Source organism: Panulirus ornatus, chromosome 21 (genome assembly GCF_036320965.1).
Source record: "Panulirus ornatus isolate Po-2019 chromosome 21, ASM3632096v1, whole genome shotgun sequence".
NCBI classification, from domain to species: Eukaryota; Metazoa; Arthropoda; class Malacostraca; order Decapoda; family Palinuridae; genus Panulirus; species Panulirus ornatus.
This window is the reverse complement of record NC_092244.1, coordinates 11,981,382-11,995,050: the sequence shown is the minus strand read 5'-3', so window position 1 is coordinate 11,995,050 and position 13,669 is coordinate 11,981,382. Positions and strand designations below refer to the sequence as shown.

General features: G+C 46.0%; 1 protein-coding gene across 2 annotated transcripts in view; it reads right to left on the bottom strand.

Annotated features, from left to right (window-relative positions):
* The window catches only part of kek6 (kekkon 6), a 398,199-nt gene that overhangs the window by 301,256 nt on the left and 83,274 nt on the right, over nucleotides 1–13,669 (bottom strand). The window contains exon 1 of one of the 2 annotated variants that reach the window (XM_071675737.1): nucleotides 12,443–12,926. The exons of the other annotated variant lie outside the window; for it this stretch is intronic. The gene's annotated coding sequence lies outside the window, so the exon portion shown is untranslated. Of the gene's footprint in view, nucleotides 1–12,442; nucleotides 12,927–13,669 lie in introns of those variants that run through there. 2 annotated transcript variants of the gene reach the window in all.

Below are 13,669 nucleotides of genomic sequence, written 5' to 3'. Positions count from 1 at the left end.
CAGCCAGCTGGATCAGGTATCACCCAGGGAGACACATGAACGAGTTCGCAGAGGCAAAACACACACACACACACACAAAAAACAACCCCACAGACAGACACCCAAGACGGGTTGACACACCTGGGCGCGTGTGGGACGAGGATGGAAAGGAGTAACGCGTAACAGGTCAGCGGAGAGACACGGGCTCTGAGGCAGAGAGCAACACTGGCGGGAGGGTGGACAACCAACACTCGGGTCAGGCGACATCACAAGCACACCTCACATACAGCAACACTGCACAACACACCTGTCCATACCAATGCAACATACACACGACCACCTCTAACCCACACAATGTGTGTGTAATGTTCCGTGTGTGAGAGAGAGAGAGAGAGAGAGAGAGAGAGAGAGAGAGAGAGAGAGAGAGAGAGAGAGAGAGAGAGAGAGAGAGAGAGAGAGAGAGAGAAGGACATAAACCAAGAAAAATAACCAGCAAACTTCGGTTGCCATTTTCATGGCACAGACAATGTCAGTCAGTCCCTGGACGGACTCGACTCGCCTCAGTCTATCTTGTAAAAAAAAAGAGAAAAAAAGAAAAGGTATTTACAACTTTGCTAATAACCAACGAACTCATCTCTCTCCCTGGCAGATCAACCCACGTCGTAATGATCTCGAAGTAGTACAGTAGTTCGAAGAATGGCAATCGCAAAGAGGCAAAGTGCTACAGTGCATTACGTCATCCTGAAGCCTACTGTAACCTCAAACACCACTTGTAAAAAGACGACACGCCACTGTAAACGATTACGTGCCACTGTAAAAAAAAAAAAATAGACTACGCACCACTATACAATATCTGTAAAATAAAGGTAACAAAATAAATAAAAGGGGGAAAAAAGAAGAAAAGTACTTTCGGTTAAATATCTGGCCATCGTAGCGCACCGACCACAATCACTTCCGATCGTACCGAGAACCACTTCCGGGCCTTTTGGTCCGCCCGGTAGTTAAGTCTCCCAACAAGCGCCAGTGATTAAACCTATGTACCCTCTCTCCCTCCCTACCACACCACCTCTGCTGCTGCCATGGACAGGGGGGAGGGGGGAGGGGAGAATAGGATGAGAGGATGATGAAAAATCAGAAAGAGGAGAGAGAGAGAGAGAGAGAGAGAGAGAGAGAGAGAGAGAGAGAGAGAGAGAGAGAGAGAGAGAGAGAGAGAGAGTAGCACAACGGGGCAGGAAAGAGGGAGGCGAGAACTGTGAAACAGCCAAGTCATTAGCCAGACATGGGACGTTTTTATCCCCCTTCCCCCCCGACCCGACCCAACCCCACCTTCGCTATATACCCGAACCCTCCGCGTGGCAACACTGAACTGAAACCGAACCCCTTCATATGGCAACACCAGCGCAACCGCCAGGGCCTACCTCCACTAGCCTTTTATCTATTTACCTATCTATTTACCTACCTATACCTTTTTATCTATTTACCTATCTATGTTGGAAAGGATCACCCTTTTATCTATTTACCTATCTATTTACATACCTATACCCTTTTATCTATTTACCTATCTATGCTGGAAAGGACCAGAATTTTGCGCGTGATCAAGATATTCCTATGAGTCCACGGGAACTTACCGTGTTTCATTTTCCCCGTGGACTCATAGGATTACCTATCTATATACATTTTTCCTTAACAAGGAACTCCCAGAGAATGGGGGGCATACCTCCTTCGATGACGACCACACGTTAGGCCAAATAACTTGTTTTTCAAAAGTGCTGTGTGCACCACGGCCTCTAAAATCTGCTACCATCTGTCTGGCCTTCACTCACCATGGGACGAACTGGTGGCGCTACACACCTGCTGACGTGTGGACTTGGCCCCAGCTGACTGGTGGCTTTTTAAAAAAAAAAAACAGCAGGCTTGTGGCCTTCAAACCAGCCTAGTTTTGTGGCATCTAAACTGGAGGACTGTCAATCTAAAACCTCAAAACTGGTGTGTATTTATATAAATATATAAATATATAAATATATATATATATATATATATATATATATATATATTATATATATTACATACATATATATATATATATATATATATATATATATATATATATATATATATATATATATATATATATATATTCTTTTTTTTTGTTCAGTTAAATTAACTTTTTCTTCCTATCACTTTACATGCAAATTTATCTGAAGCTGTGTTGTTATTAAAACTATCTCCTCCCCCATTTTCAATCCCATGCACGTCGCCCCTGCTTTATGTTTTCTATCACCATTACCCAAACTTTTCCATACACGAGTCTCTCGCTAACAACAACAACAACACTTATATATTTTTTTTCAGACCCTCCCAGAATCACCTAACAGTTAACCCATACCCCATCCCTACGTTCCCCATCCCACAACCCCTTCCAGCCAGAGCATCACAACCAAGTACAACCAAAGTGTTGTAAGTCGTACAGGACACACTGCCTCCCACCCCTCATTACATTTACAGTGTACATTACGCACAAAGTACTTCTCCCTCCCCTCTTTCCCCCAAAGGCCATTTAACCTCTGGCATAAGGCATCTGTCGGAAAGCCTCCTCGCACTATAAACATTCACAATATTACTCACAGCCCGGGGTAAATATAAGAGCCTTAAAAGTCTCGTGATAATTGATCGATAGACAGCATCTTGCACCTTCATAAACCGTCCACCTCCCGTGCTGAGGTCCGGTTCATCAGGGTGTACTCTACAAGTCCTGGATAATGACAGGGTGTAACAAGTCTCTCTTCCCTCTCTCTCTCTCTCTCTCTCTCTCTCTCTCTCTCTCTCTCTCTCTCTCTCTCTCTCTCTCTCACCACCACGCATGCACGCCCTCCAACTCCAATCTGTGGCCACCACACCCTCCCTCATCACCACCACTCTCTCTCCCTCTCACCCTGGCTACCCCAGATCCGCCCCCCCCCCCCCCCTCTCTCTCTCTCTCTCTCTCTCTCTCTCTCTCTCTCTCTCTCTCTCTCTCTCACCACCCACTACGCCCAGTCTTCCTGGCCACTACAACAACACACACCCCCCCCCACTCCGCGTAACGATCGTTACGGTATACGTAAGGTTACGTAAGGTCTCGGACCAAGCTGTTGGGGGGAGGGTAGAAGACCTCCAAGACCATCGTAAGGGAAAGGGGTTAGACATTCCAGATGTTAGACTACGGAGTTTTTAGGTGAGATCACACACACACACACACCACAACTTTCGCTACAGCTTGCTAAATGGTCATTCCCTCGGCTGTCTGGGCTACGTAAGGACGTCTGCAGGGTCAAGTTGCGCCAGGGAACAGGGCCCCACAGAACACGCCAATGAGACAGCGAGCTCCACGGGGAGAAATACCGTAGACGGTAGACGCAAACCCTTGAGCACGACGGGAAGACGACCCTTGACCTCAATCGTATACTACCAGCGCAACGTGCGGTAAGGCTGGCCTCGCCTCTGACCTGACCCTCCCCCACAGGTTAACTAGGGTCGTCCCGTCTTGCTCATCACACTGTTGCCAGCATGCGCGGGGCTAAAAGCAACAGCGGGATGGACCACGGGGGGAGGGAGGGGGGATATATAGAACCCTAAACCCCCCCTCACAATCCCCATCATGACCCCCTTCCCTCCCTCTCTGCCCTTATCTAGCCACAGAGACAGCTCCAAGAGTGACGACGTCATCACGATAATTGCTCTAGATCATTAAAATTAATGAGAGACGCGTCACTTTCTCACACCAGAACTTGACCCCGGCCCTAACAAACTCTTACAATGATAATGATGTTCTCCTCTCATAGGCAGAATATATATATATATATATATATATATATATATATATATATATATATATATATATATATATATATATATATATATATATATATTGGAAAGGATCACAATTTTGCGCGTGATCAAGATATTCCAATGAGTCCACGGGGAAAATGAAACACGAAAATTTCCCAAGTGCACTTTCGTGTAATAATCACATCATCAGGGGAGACACAAGAGAGAAATATAACAGTCAGTTGATATACATAACTGACTTATATTTCTCTCTTGTGTCTCCCCTGATGATGTGATTATTACACGAAAGTGCACTTGGGAACTTTTCGTGTTTCATTTTCCCCGTGGATTCATAGGAATATATATATATATATATATATATATATATATATATATATATATATATATATATATATATATATATATATATATATGAATAAGGGACATGTTTAGGATTTCCGTCTGGAGCAGGAGTGTGCTTACGAGTTCTTACGAGTACTTACGAGAGGCTGGGCTAGGGCTAGCGCGTAGGGCATCACCATTACGAAGGACTTACACTTGCGAAGGACGAGTGTTGGGCGTTTACAATGGTGAGGAGCCAGCAGCCTCAGATGTGGGTGAGGCACGAAGATATAACAGCAACCTGGGTCCCGAGGAGGAGGGAGTGACACTCGACAGCTAACTGTCTGAAGTGCTGGCTCACGACGTCAGGCTCCCACGCAACTCGAACGTTACCAGAGAGGAACGTGCGCCAGCCCTTCCAGTGTTACCACACACACACACACACGTACCCACATGAGCCGACCACCATCACCATCACGTTATCGCATGCCCGGTCCATTTTCCTCCCCTCACGCGGCGCAACGGTCATATGACGTCAAACTCCAGCTGTGTGGACGGTCCACGACACCCTATACCGTCCCTCTACGACGCGATAGTAAAAGCTACCCTTGCCGTCCGGTTACGACAAACTAAACCTTATCGGTGCACGCGCGCGCGTGCGTGCGCGCGCTAACGACGCGCTTTTAAAACCCGTGACTCGGTGTTCCATCATGCTCAGCCTTCTCATTAGTGGTGTTCACGACACATGCTGAACCTCTAGTGATGTAAGGTTCCATCACAATGAACCTTCCATCTAGTTCTCTCAACACATACCGACCCTCAGTGATATGGCGTTCCATCACACTTAAAACTTCCCTCTACTTTCCCCACCACATACTGACCCTCGGTGTTGCAAGGCTCCATCACACTCAAACCTTCCCTCTAGTTCCCTCACCACATACTGACCCACGGTGTTGCAAGGCTCCATCACACTGAACATTTCCAGGTCCTGTTAGCATAGGCCTCCCCAACCCGCCCGACCGTGAACCCTCCCCCGCTGGGCGTACGTTTAGTACAAAAGGAGTGTTTAGGGCTCCGCAAAAACAGTAGCACTTTAAGACCATAGGCGTTCCGGCCTCCCTCCGAGACAATACAATCAACATTCCCCATCCTCCACACCCCAACACCGCACCACCCCTCCCTAGTGTTACTGGCGTGAGAGGACCATCAGCGGAGAGGAACAGCCCAGTAAACACACCAGGGAGCAGAAAATGACAAGCCCTCACAGCAGCAGCTGCTGCTGCTGCGTGTAGTAGACCTTAACACTACCACTGCTACAAGCAGTCTCGTATCAGCAGAAACCCGAGGGGGTTGCTGATGACAACGACGCATACTGCTGGTGCGAACAGCCTACAAGATCGCCACCTCTCACATCCGGCTGGAAACAAGCTACAAGGGAGGGAGACAGAGAGAAAGACAGACACATGCTCTGTCATCACAACACAGCCTGTTGATGTACTCTGACGCCCAACACCTCTCGTCGCAGTGCAAAGCATACGGTGCTCTCGCGTCATCAAGTCAGTCTGACCACACTTCCCCTACCGATATCAACACTTCCCCTCACTACTGCTGGTACGCCCCGACATCACGGCATTACGACACATCATAGCGCAACCACCATCAAGGCCCTCACCCACACCACCATGCCCTGACATCACAACATTCCGACCACCGTCGTGTTCCGACATCAAAACACTGAAGAACGTCCCTTAAATTACGTTACGAAGTGTGGCCCGTGGCGGACATTGGGATGGAGAGAGGATCGAACCCAGCCAAGCCCTTGGGGAAGGTCTACGTAAGACGAGGAACTTTGGCGCCAGCCTCCAGCATACCTGAAGTGCCTTCCTCGATACTTGAGCTCGACTTCCTCCTTGAGCAAGAAGGTACGGACATTCTCTTGGCCGTAAACCTAAGACCCCTTGAACGCGACAGTTCGACACTTGAGCAGAAGCACAGAAAGAAAAAAAAAGAAAAACGATCCTCGATCACAATAGTTTGACTTTTGAGTGCGACGGTACGACCCTTGAGCACAAGAGTTCGACCCTTGAGCACGACAATACAACACCCGAGCACTGAAGTACGAGCCTTGGGCATGACAATACAACCTACAAGCATAAAGGTACGGCCCAAGAGGACGAGGGTATGCGACCCTTGACCGCGAAGGTATCTTTCAGCACTACAATACGGCTCTTTGGTATGACTGGCTCGCCTTTTGTTACGGGTCAGGTCAGAGGTCAGTCCATCATAGCCACGGGTCATACTGTCGTGCTAAAGGGGACTAAGACTTGAAACACGATGCTATGGAAAAGACGACATACCACTGGAAAGAAAGGAATGACCTTTTAAAATTCACTGGAACTACTGGAATGACAAGTGTTCCCTGTAAAGCTGCCCTGGAAAATCACTGTGAAAACAAGCTGTCCTGGAAAATCACTGGAACCACTTGGAAGACAAGCTGCCCTGGAAAATCACTGGGAAGACAAGCTGCCCTGGAAAATCCTTGGAACCACTGGAAAGACAAGCTGCCCCGGAAAAATCACCGTCCAGAACCACTGGGAAGACAAGGATACCAATTAGATCTTGGAGACCTCGTCTGTCTCCAATTGTCAGCCTGGGGCCAAGAGGCTAACGCCGCTGCTCCTATGATCGGATCAGATTATCTGCACCCGCGACCAGCAGGCCTAACAGTACCCGTCACAACCTACCCAGTTCGGGCACACACACACACACTACAGGTATCTGTCCGGCGGCGAGTTCTCGCACCGCCGACACGACACGACCAGAAAGCTTTTTTCCTCCCCACCTTGACCTGCAGGTACTGACCTGTACAGTTTCGCACCTCCTCTGGTCTCGGGCACACGTAAATGAAAGGCAACGGAACTATGCCAATTAACACAACAGCGGTCAAATGAGATCACATGGGCAGCCGGGTAAAAGTGCTGGGTGGGAGAAAGATGGGATTAAGAGAAGCAAAGGAATAATCCAGAACAAAGGCGGCTGTGAGAGAGAACTTCAGCGCACAACCTAAATTAACGATATAAGACAAGAGAGGGACAATGAGGACCGGACTGGAACAAAGAAAACCGGGCGAGAAAGCACGGCGGAGCTACCGCACGGGAACAGCGCGACACGAGTGTGTTCAAGGAACGGAGGAGGGAGGGAGGGAAAGTCTACACAAAGGATCATCACGGAACACGGAACTGGCGCGAAAGAGTAAATACCTCTGGGGGGGGGGGGTGTAGGAAGAACGACCTCGACCGGTCCTCGCCGCAAGATGCGGACGACCACACCACACACACACACACACACACACACACATGCAATAAAACAATGGACTGCAAAGGGTACTTTTAACTGCTGACTATACCACCATTATCACAGTGAAGTAACTTACCTGCTCAGTCTACCGATAGGAATCTAGCCCAAGTAGCTAGCTAAGTTTACTGTGAGAATCTAACAGCCCAGTCTATTGTAAGAATCTAACAGCCCAGTCTATTGTAAGAATATAACAGCCCAGTCTATTGTAAGAATCTAACAGCCCAGTCTATTGTAAGAATATAACAGCCCAGTCTATTGTAAGAATCTAACAGCCCAGTCTATTGTAAGAATATAACAGCCCAGTCTATTGTAAGAATATAACAGCCCAGTCTATCGTAAGAATCTAACAGCCCAGTCTATTGTAAGAATCTAACAGCTCAGTCTATTGTAAGAATATAACAGCCCAGTCTATCGTAAGAATCTAACAGCCCAGTCTATTGTAAGAATCTAACAGCTCAGTCTATTGTAAGAATATAACAGCCCAGTCTATTGTAAGAATCTAACAGCTCAGTCTATTGTAAGAATATAACAGCCCAGTCTATTGTAAGAATATAACAGCCCAGTCTATTGTAAGAATATAACAGCCCAGTCTATTGTAAGAATATAACAGCCCAGTCTATTGTAAGAATATAACAGCCCAGTCTATTGTAAGAATATAACAGCCCAGTCTATTGTAAGAATATAACAGCCCAGTCTATTGTAAGAATATAACAGCCCAGTCTATTGTAAGAATATAACAGCCCAGTCTATTGTAAGAATATAACAGCCCAGTCTATTGTAAGAATATAACAGCCCAGTCTATTGTAAGAATATAACAGCCCAGTCTATTGTAAGAATATAACAGCCCAGTCTATTCTAAGAATATAACAGCCCAGTCTATTGTAAGAATATAACAGCCCAGTCTATTGTAAGAATCTAAGAAGTCAGTCTCTTATAAGAATCTAATCTCACTGCTCTATCTATGAGAATCTAAATGTTCAGTCTATCTGTACGAACACATCCTAATTCCACATTGTATCTGAAGAAAAAAAAAATAACCCATACTAGTGTGGCCTACTTGAATTCTATTTACTCTATTACTGTGCTCGTATGAATCTGTCTTGGTATAAAGATACACCAACATGATATATCATAGCTACTCTTATCATCACTTGGTAAACATACAGAAAGCTAAAGTGCCAGTTCAACGGACTTAAACGACTACTATTCATCCGACTGCTACATTCTATACAGAACTCCTCAACATTAACATATATGCTGTCAGACACACAATGAATTCCTCGATAGCTGGCGTCACATTCCCCCACCCCTCCCACACACACACACACACACACACTCAAGGAAAAAGAAAATGACAGGTTCCGGATCTCGCAATCTCCCTCAGTGCTAATGGAAGTTTGTGTATAACGATCCTGTTTCAGTCTTGCATCACCGGAGACTTTCAGCGATCACTTTCTTGGCCACACAGATAAGACTGCTTGAACCGTGTTATCATCATCTACGTACAGCGAATGACGTGAAAGGCCTTTTCGTTTCCACAGTTACTATGTACAACATCTTTAACCAAAATAACGACTATGTTACCGGTATGTACAATGGTATAATCAAGCAACAGTAAGTCGAACGCATCAAACGTAAATCCACTATATAGAATGCAATCTTTTTTTCTCTCTCTTTAACCTTTATAAACATCCATAAACATCCAAGTTTTTGCCGGTATTAAAAAACCTCAATCAACCAATCAATATCATCGGTTCTCTAATCTCAATGCCACACAAGGCCAACCGTGAACATCAAAGGCTTTTCGACGGGAGTGGTTTCTTACTTGACACCGTTCGCTAAGAAGTTGCGGCAACACGGAAAACCAAAAGACGCCATGAGCCAATCATCGTTACGGGCTAGAGGCAACGTTTCCCCTCACGTAACGAGCTGTTTTCCCTTTTAAAGACTCTTGGTGATGAGGGATCACTCTTCACCATACAAAACACACACACAAACCACAGTGTGCCCTCGCCCCTCCCTCCTCTCCCCCTAACCTCACCATGTACCAACCACAGACATACAACCATCTTCGGCTCAAGGTGGGAAGCTTCCGTTTACTGGGCAAAAGCACCCGTCGCTTGTCCGCTGGCTTCCGGGACACATATTCACCTGCGAGGTAAAACGACGTTATGATAACGAACCCATCATAATCTTCGTGGTTCATCTGTAATGGGATTAGGGTGGGCGCCTCTGCCGTTGGATCAGGGCAGGGTGCATGCATTACATACACACGGAGACAGCTCATTACCTAACGTTACTGTAAACGAGATTAACGTCTTGATTAGATTACGGTGGGATGGGCTAGGTTATGCAAGGCTAAATGGAGAGTTTGTTAATTGCAATAACGCATAACTTTACCCTCAGCTGTTTAGCTGGATATTACATATAAGCTGTACTTAACATCAAAACCACGCTGAAATTAACAAAAAGAGAATCAAATAACCTTTCCATATCGAACTAGGATTATAGGCTTATAATAAGGCTTACAGCACTTCAAAAAAAAAGATTCGTTCTTCAATCCGAATGACGTATACTAAAAAAACACGCAGTAAGCATCATATTCGTTGATAAACAATAACACACATAAAACAGCAAATTCTTACCTACATCTCCAACTGCAAACTCGTGCGCTTGAAGCGTTTATTTCTAATTTACTGATACCCTACTAAACCACATTTTAATATGGTAAGAGCTTATTCCATAATTTCTGACACACAATTAGCACTACTCTACTTTGTAAACTGGTCTCTGCCAACTCTTAATTTCTAAATAATTAACAATATTATAAATGCTACTTAGCTTAATAGCCTAATATCTAAATCATGAACTATGTTATTCTACAAATTATCAATGGCTCTCCATTTATTTCTTAACATTGACTGGACTACACATTAGTTTGACTTTACTCTTTGCACACCATTTCTCAATCATTATTAGTCCCAATTAGCCTCCACAATATATTCTAAACCTCCTTTAGCTGACTACACTATTTCTAAATCACTGATAAACAACTCAATCAGTTATACACCACAAATCTGCTTCCAGCACAGTGCCTGTAACTATTTCATCTAATTTTCTGAAATGACCACATGCCTAGTCGACATTTTAGACAACTATATAAGCCACGTCATTTCTAAGCATCGACTAACTACTCTATGACTTCAAAATTGCGATCTGCCCACTTCAATTCTCAAATCATTCAGCCCACTTCGTATCTATTAAATCATCAGTACCCTATTCCATGTCTAAATCAACACTAGCCCACTCCATCTCTAAATTTATAGCAACCTTCTCTATATCTACATCTAAATCAACAGTAACTTTATGTCTAAAGCAATAATACCGCTAAGGCTTCAACAGGAATGCTCACCAGCGAACTCCACGTCTATATTACTAATCTTCTCAATATCTATATCAATATTGGTCTATTCTATAACTAAAGTATCATTAGCCTCCATGTTTAAATATCTGTTTAAATCACAACGTGCCCACTGTCACAATCCATATTACGTGGAAACTCAAATTCAAAACGCCTTTAGGAATCCATTCCAACAGCCATCACAAAGGGGTCTGGTATGACGAATGTTTCCCTTCGATCTATCAGCCACTACGAATGTTTCCCCTCACGATCTATCCGCTATGACGAATGTTTCCCCTTCGATCTATCAGCCACTACGAATGTTTCCCCTTACGATCTATCCGCTTATTACGAATGTTTCCCTTCGATCTATCCGCTATGACGAATGTTTCCCTTCGATCTATCAGCCATTACGAATGTTTCCCCTTCGATCTATCCGCTATGACGAATGTTTCCCCTTCGATCTATCCGCTATTACGAACGTTTCCCTTCGATCTATCAGCCACTACGAATGTTTCCCTCACGATCTATCCGCTATGACGAATGTTTCCCCTTCGATCTATCAGCCACTACGAATGTTTTCCCTTACGATCTATCCGCTATTCCGAATGTTTCCCCTTTCGATCTATCGGCAAAACGTGTCGTAATGCAACGCGACAATCACCCGGGGGGGAGGAGGGGGTGGGGGTTGATGGTGGTGGGGGAGGAGGAGGATGACTTACGGGAAGGCATCGCCTGGCGCGTCGTTCATAAACGATACGGTTTAAAAAAAAATTCCGATGAGCCGGATTTCGATACGCCATTCCGATGTTGGCTCTCCGGGCACATGAGCTAAATGTAGTGCAAGGCTGAATATTGACGCATCATCGTTACGTCCGGCGACCCTCTACAACAATAGGTGATAATGACCATCTATTCCGAGCGGGTGTCTGGCTCAATGACACGATCAACGCTGCTGTTATTGTATCCCGTAAGTGCTCAAGTCTACGAACACGTCCGGAGCTGAGGTCATCCAGCCAAAGCCGGGGGCATGAAATGGCCAACCACTAGTAAGTTTAAGCACCTCGGGGGTCTCTGGCAGTTAAGAGCGACGTTCCCGGTGCTCGAGGCCAATAACTCAACCCTAATGCCGCCGCCCCCCCCGAACTGTCAACTTGACGTAAAACCAAGGATTACGGTGGGCCCTCCGTGGGCTGCACCGTACATCGGGGTCAGGTCGACTTGACCTTTTTAATGGCAAGTATGTCAATCCAGAGGTCAAAAGCCGTTCAGATAAGAAAGTCCAGCTGTAATCGAAGACCACACAAATGGCTAAAAGGCATTCGCATACCAATGACCACTTCCGAGGTCATTTTCAAAAATATATAGATATAACACTTAATTGTCCATTAAATCATGCCCTACTGGGCCTTGATAGCTAAAACACCCTCAAAGTGCTCAAAAGGCCATCAGAAAAGGAAATCAAATCCAGGGTAAAAAAAACCAACGTTTTAAAAAGTTTCCAATAGATTAACATGGGGGGAGGGAGAGAAAAAAATCTCGCGGCCCGTTCCTTACCTTGAAAGATGCGGCGATGGTTAGTGGTTCCCTGGCGCGGCCTTCTCGCGATGTATATGTATGTGTATATATATCCTTCACGACACCTGTGACATAATTACAAGACGGGGGGGAAACGACAATACACCTGAACAGACAGTTGGTTTAACTGTGCGTCTGTCTGTCTGTCCCAGGTCTCTGGCAGACTTGAGAAATATTCCTCAAAACTTTTTCTTAAAAAGGATTACACTCCCTGGATGGGTTACTTTAGGGGGCTTAGACACTTTCCACTCTACATCCGACTAATTCTCGGCACGTTTTGACTCATATTTCTCACGTTCACTGCACAATCTGTGGGGGAATAATAGTGGTCGTGTAGAGGAAGGTCGCCACAGACGATGGCGACACACAACCACACGCACTGGAGGTCAGAGGAACACTGGCGTTCACGACCACCAGTCCACCACCACCACCGGCCCGGGCCCGGGCCCGCTGCTGCCTTCCTCCCCACACCGACGCTGATGCCACCATCACCCTTCCATCACGATATTCATCAACTAATTTTCCTCGTAAATCACTCATTCTGCCGTACACCACAGTCGTGCAACGATCGTCCTGGACTCTATGAGCGACCTATTCACATCTACGCGGCGGATGATGTGGGATGACTCTGTGAAAATATAACAACTTGAGTTCGCGTTGAAATTACTCACTGGCTTGTTCCTCCACCGCCTCTCCCTCCTCAACCGCCCACCCCCACTCCACCTCCCTCCCTCCCCACGCAACAGGGTACCAAGTGGGGTATACCTTATCAAGGCATTCTACACAACTCCATCAATGGACAGCAAAAGACAAAACACCGTAGAAAAGTTATACACTCAATAAATCACAAAAAAACAAAAAAAAAAGTGTAAAACTTGTACTTAAAGCGTCAGTTTACCTGTCCACCTCCCCCCCACCGGAGACTCCTCCCCCACTGGTCACCTCTCCTCCCTCCTCCTCCTCCCCACCACATCATGGTTCCCGCCAGCCAGGTGTCGTCTGACGACGGTCACGGAGGGTAGGACCTTCAGGCATTATTCCCCCCCCTTCCCCCTCAGTCGTTAGATAACTTCCCTAAATGCGTTACGTTTTAGAGGGGGCGAATCGTCGCTGAATACTGATGCCCCCCGGGGCGATAAGATAGTCAAATGGGCGGAAGGTCTGAGGAAGAAGTTACGTAGGAAGGTGGGCGTGGGAGGGTTTAAA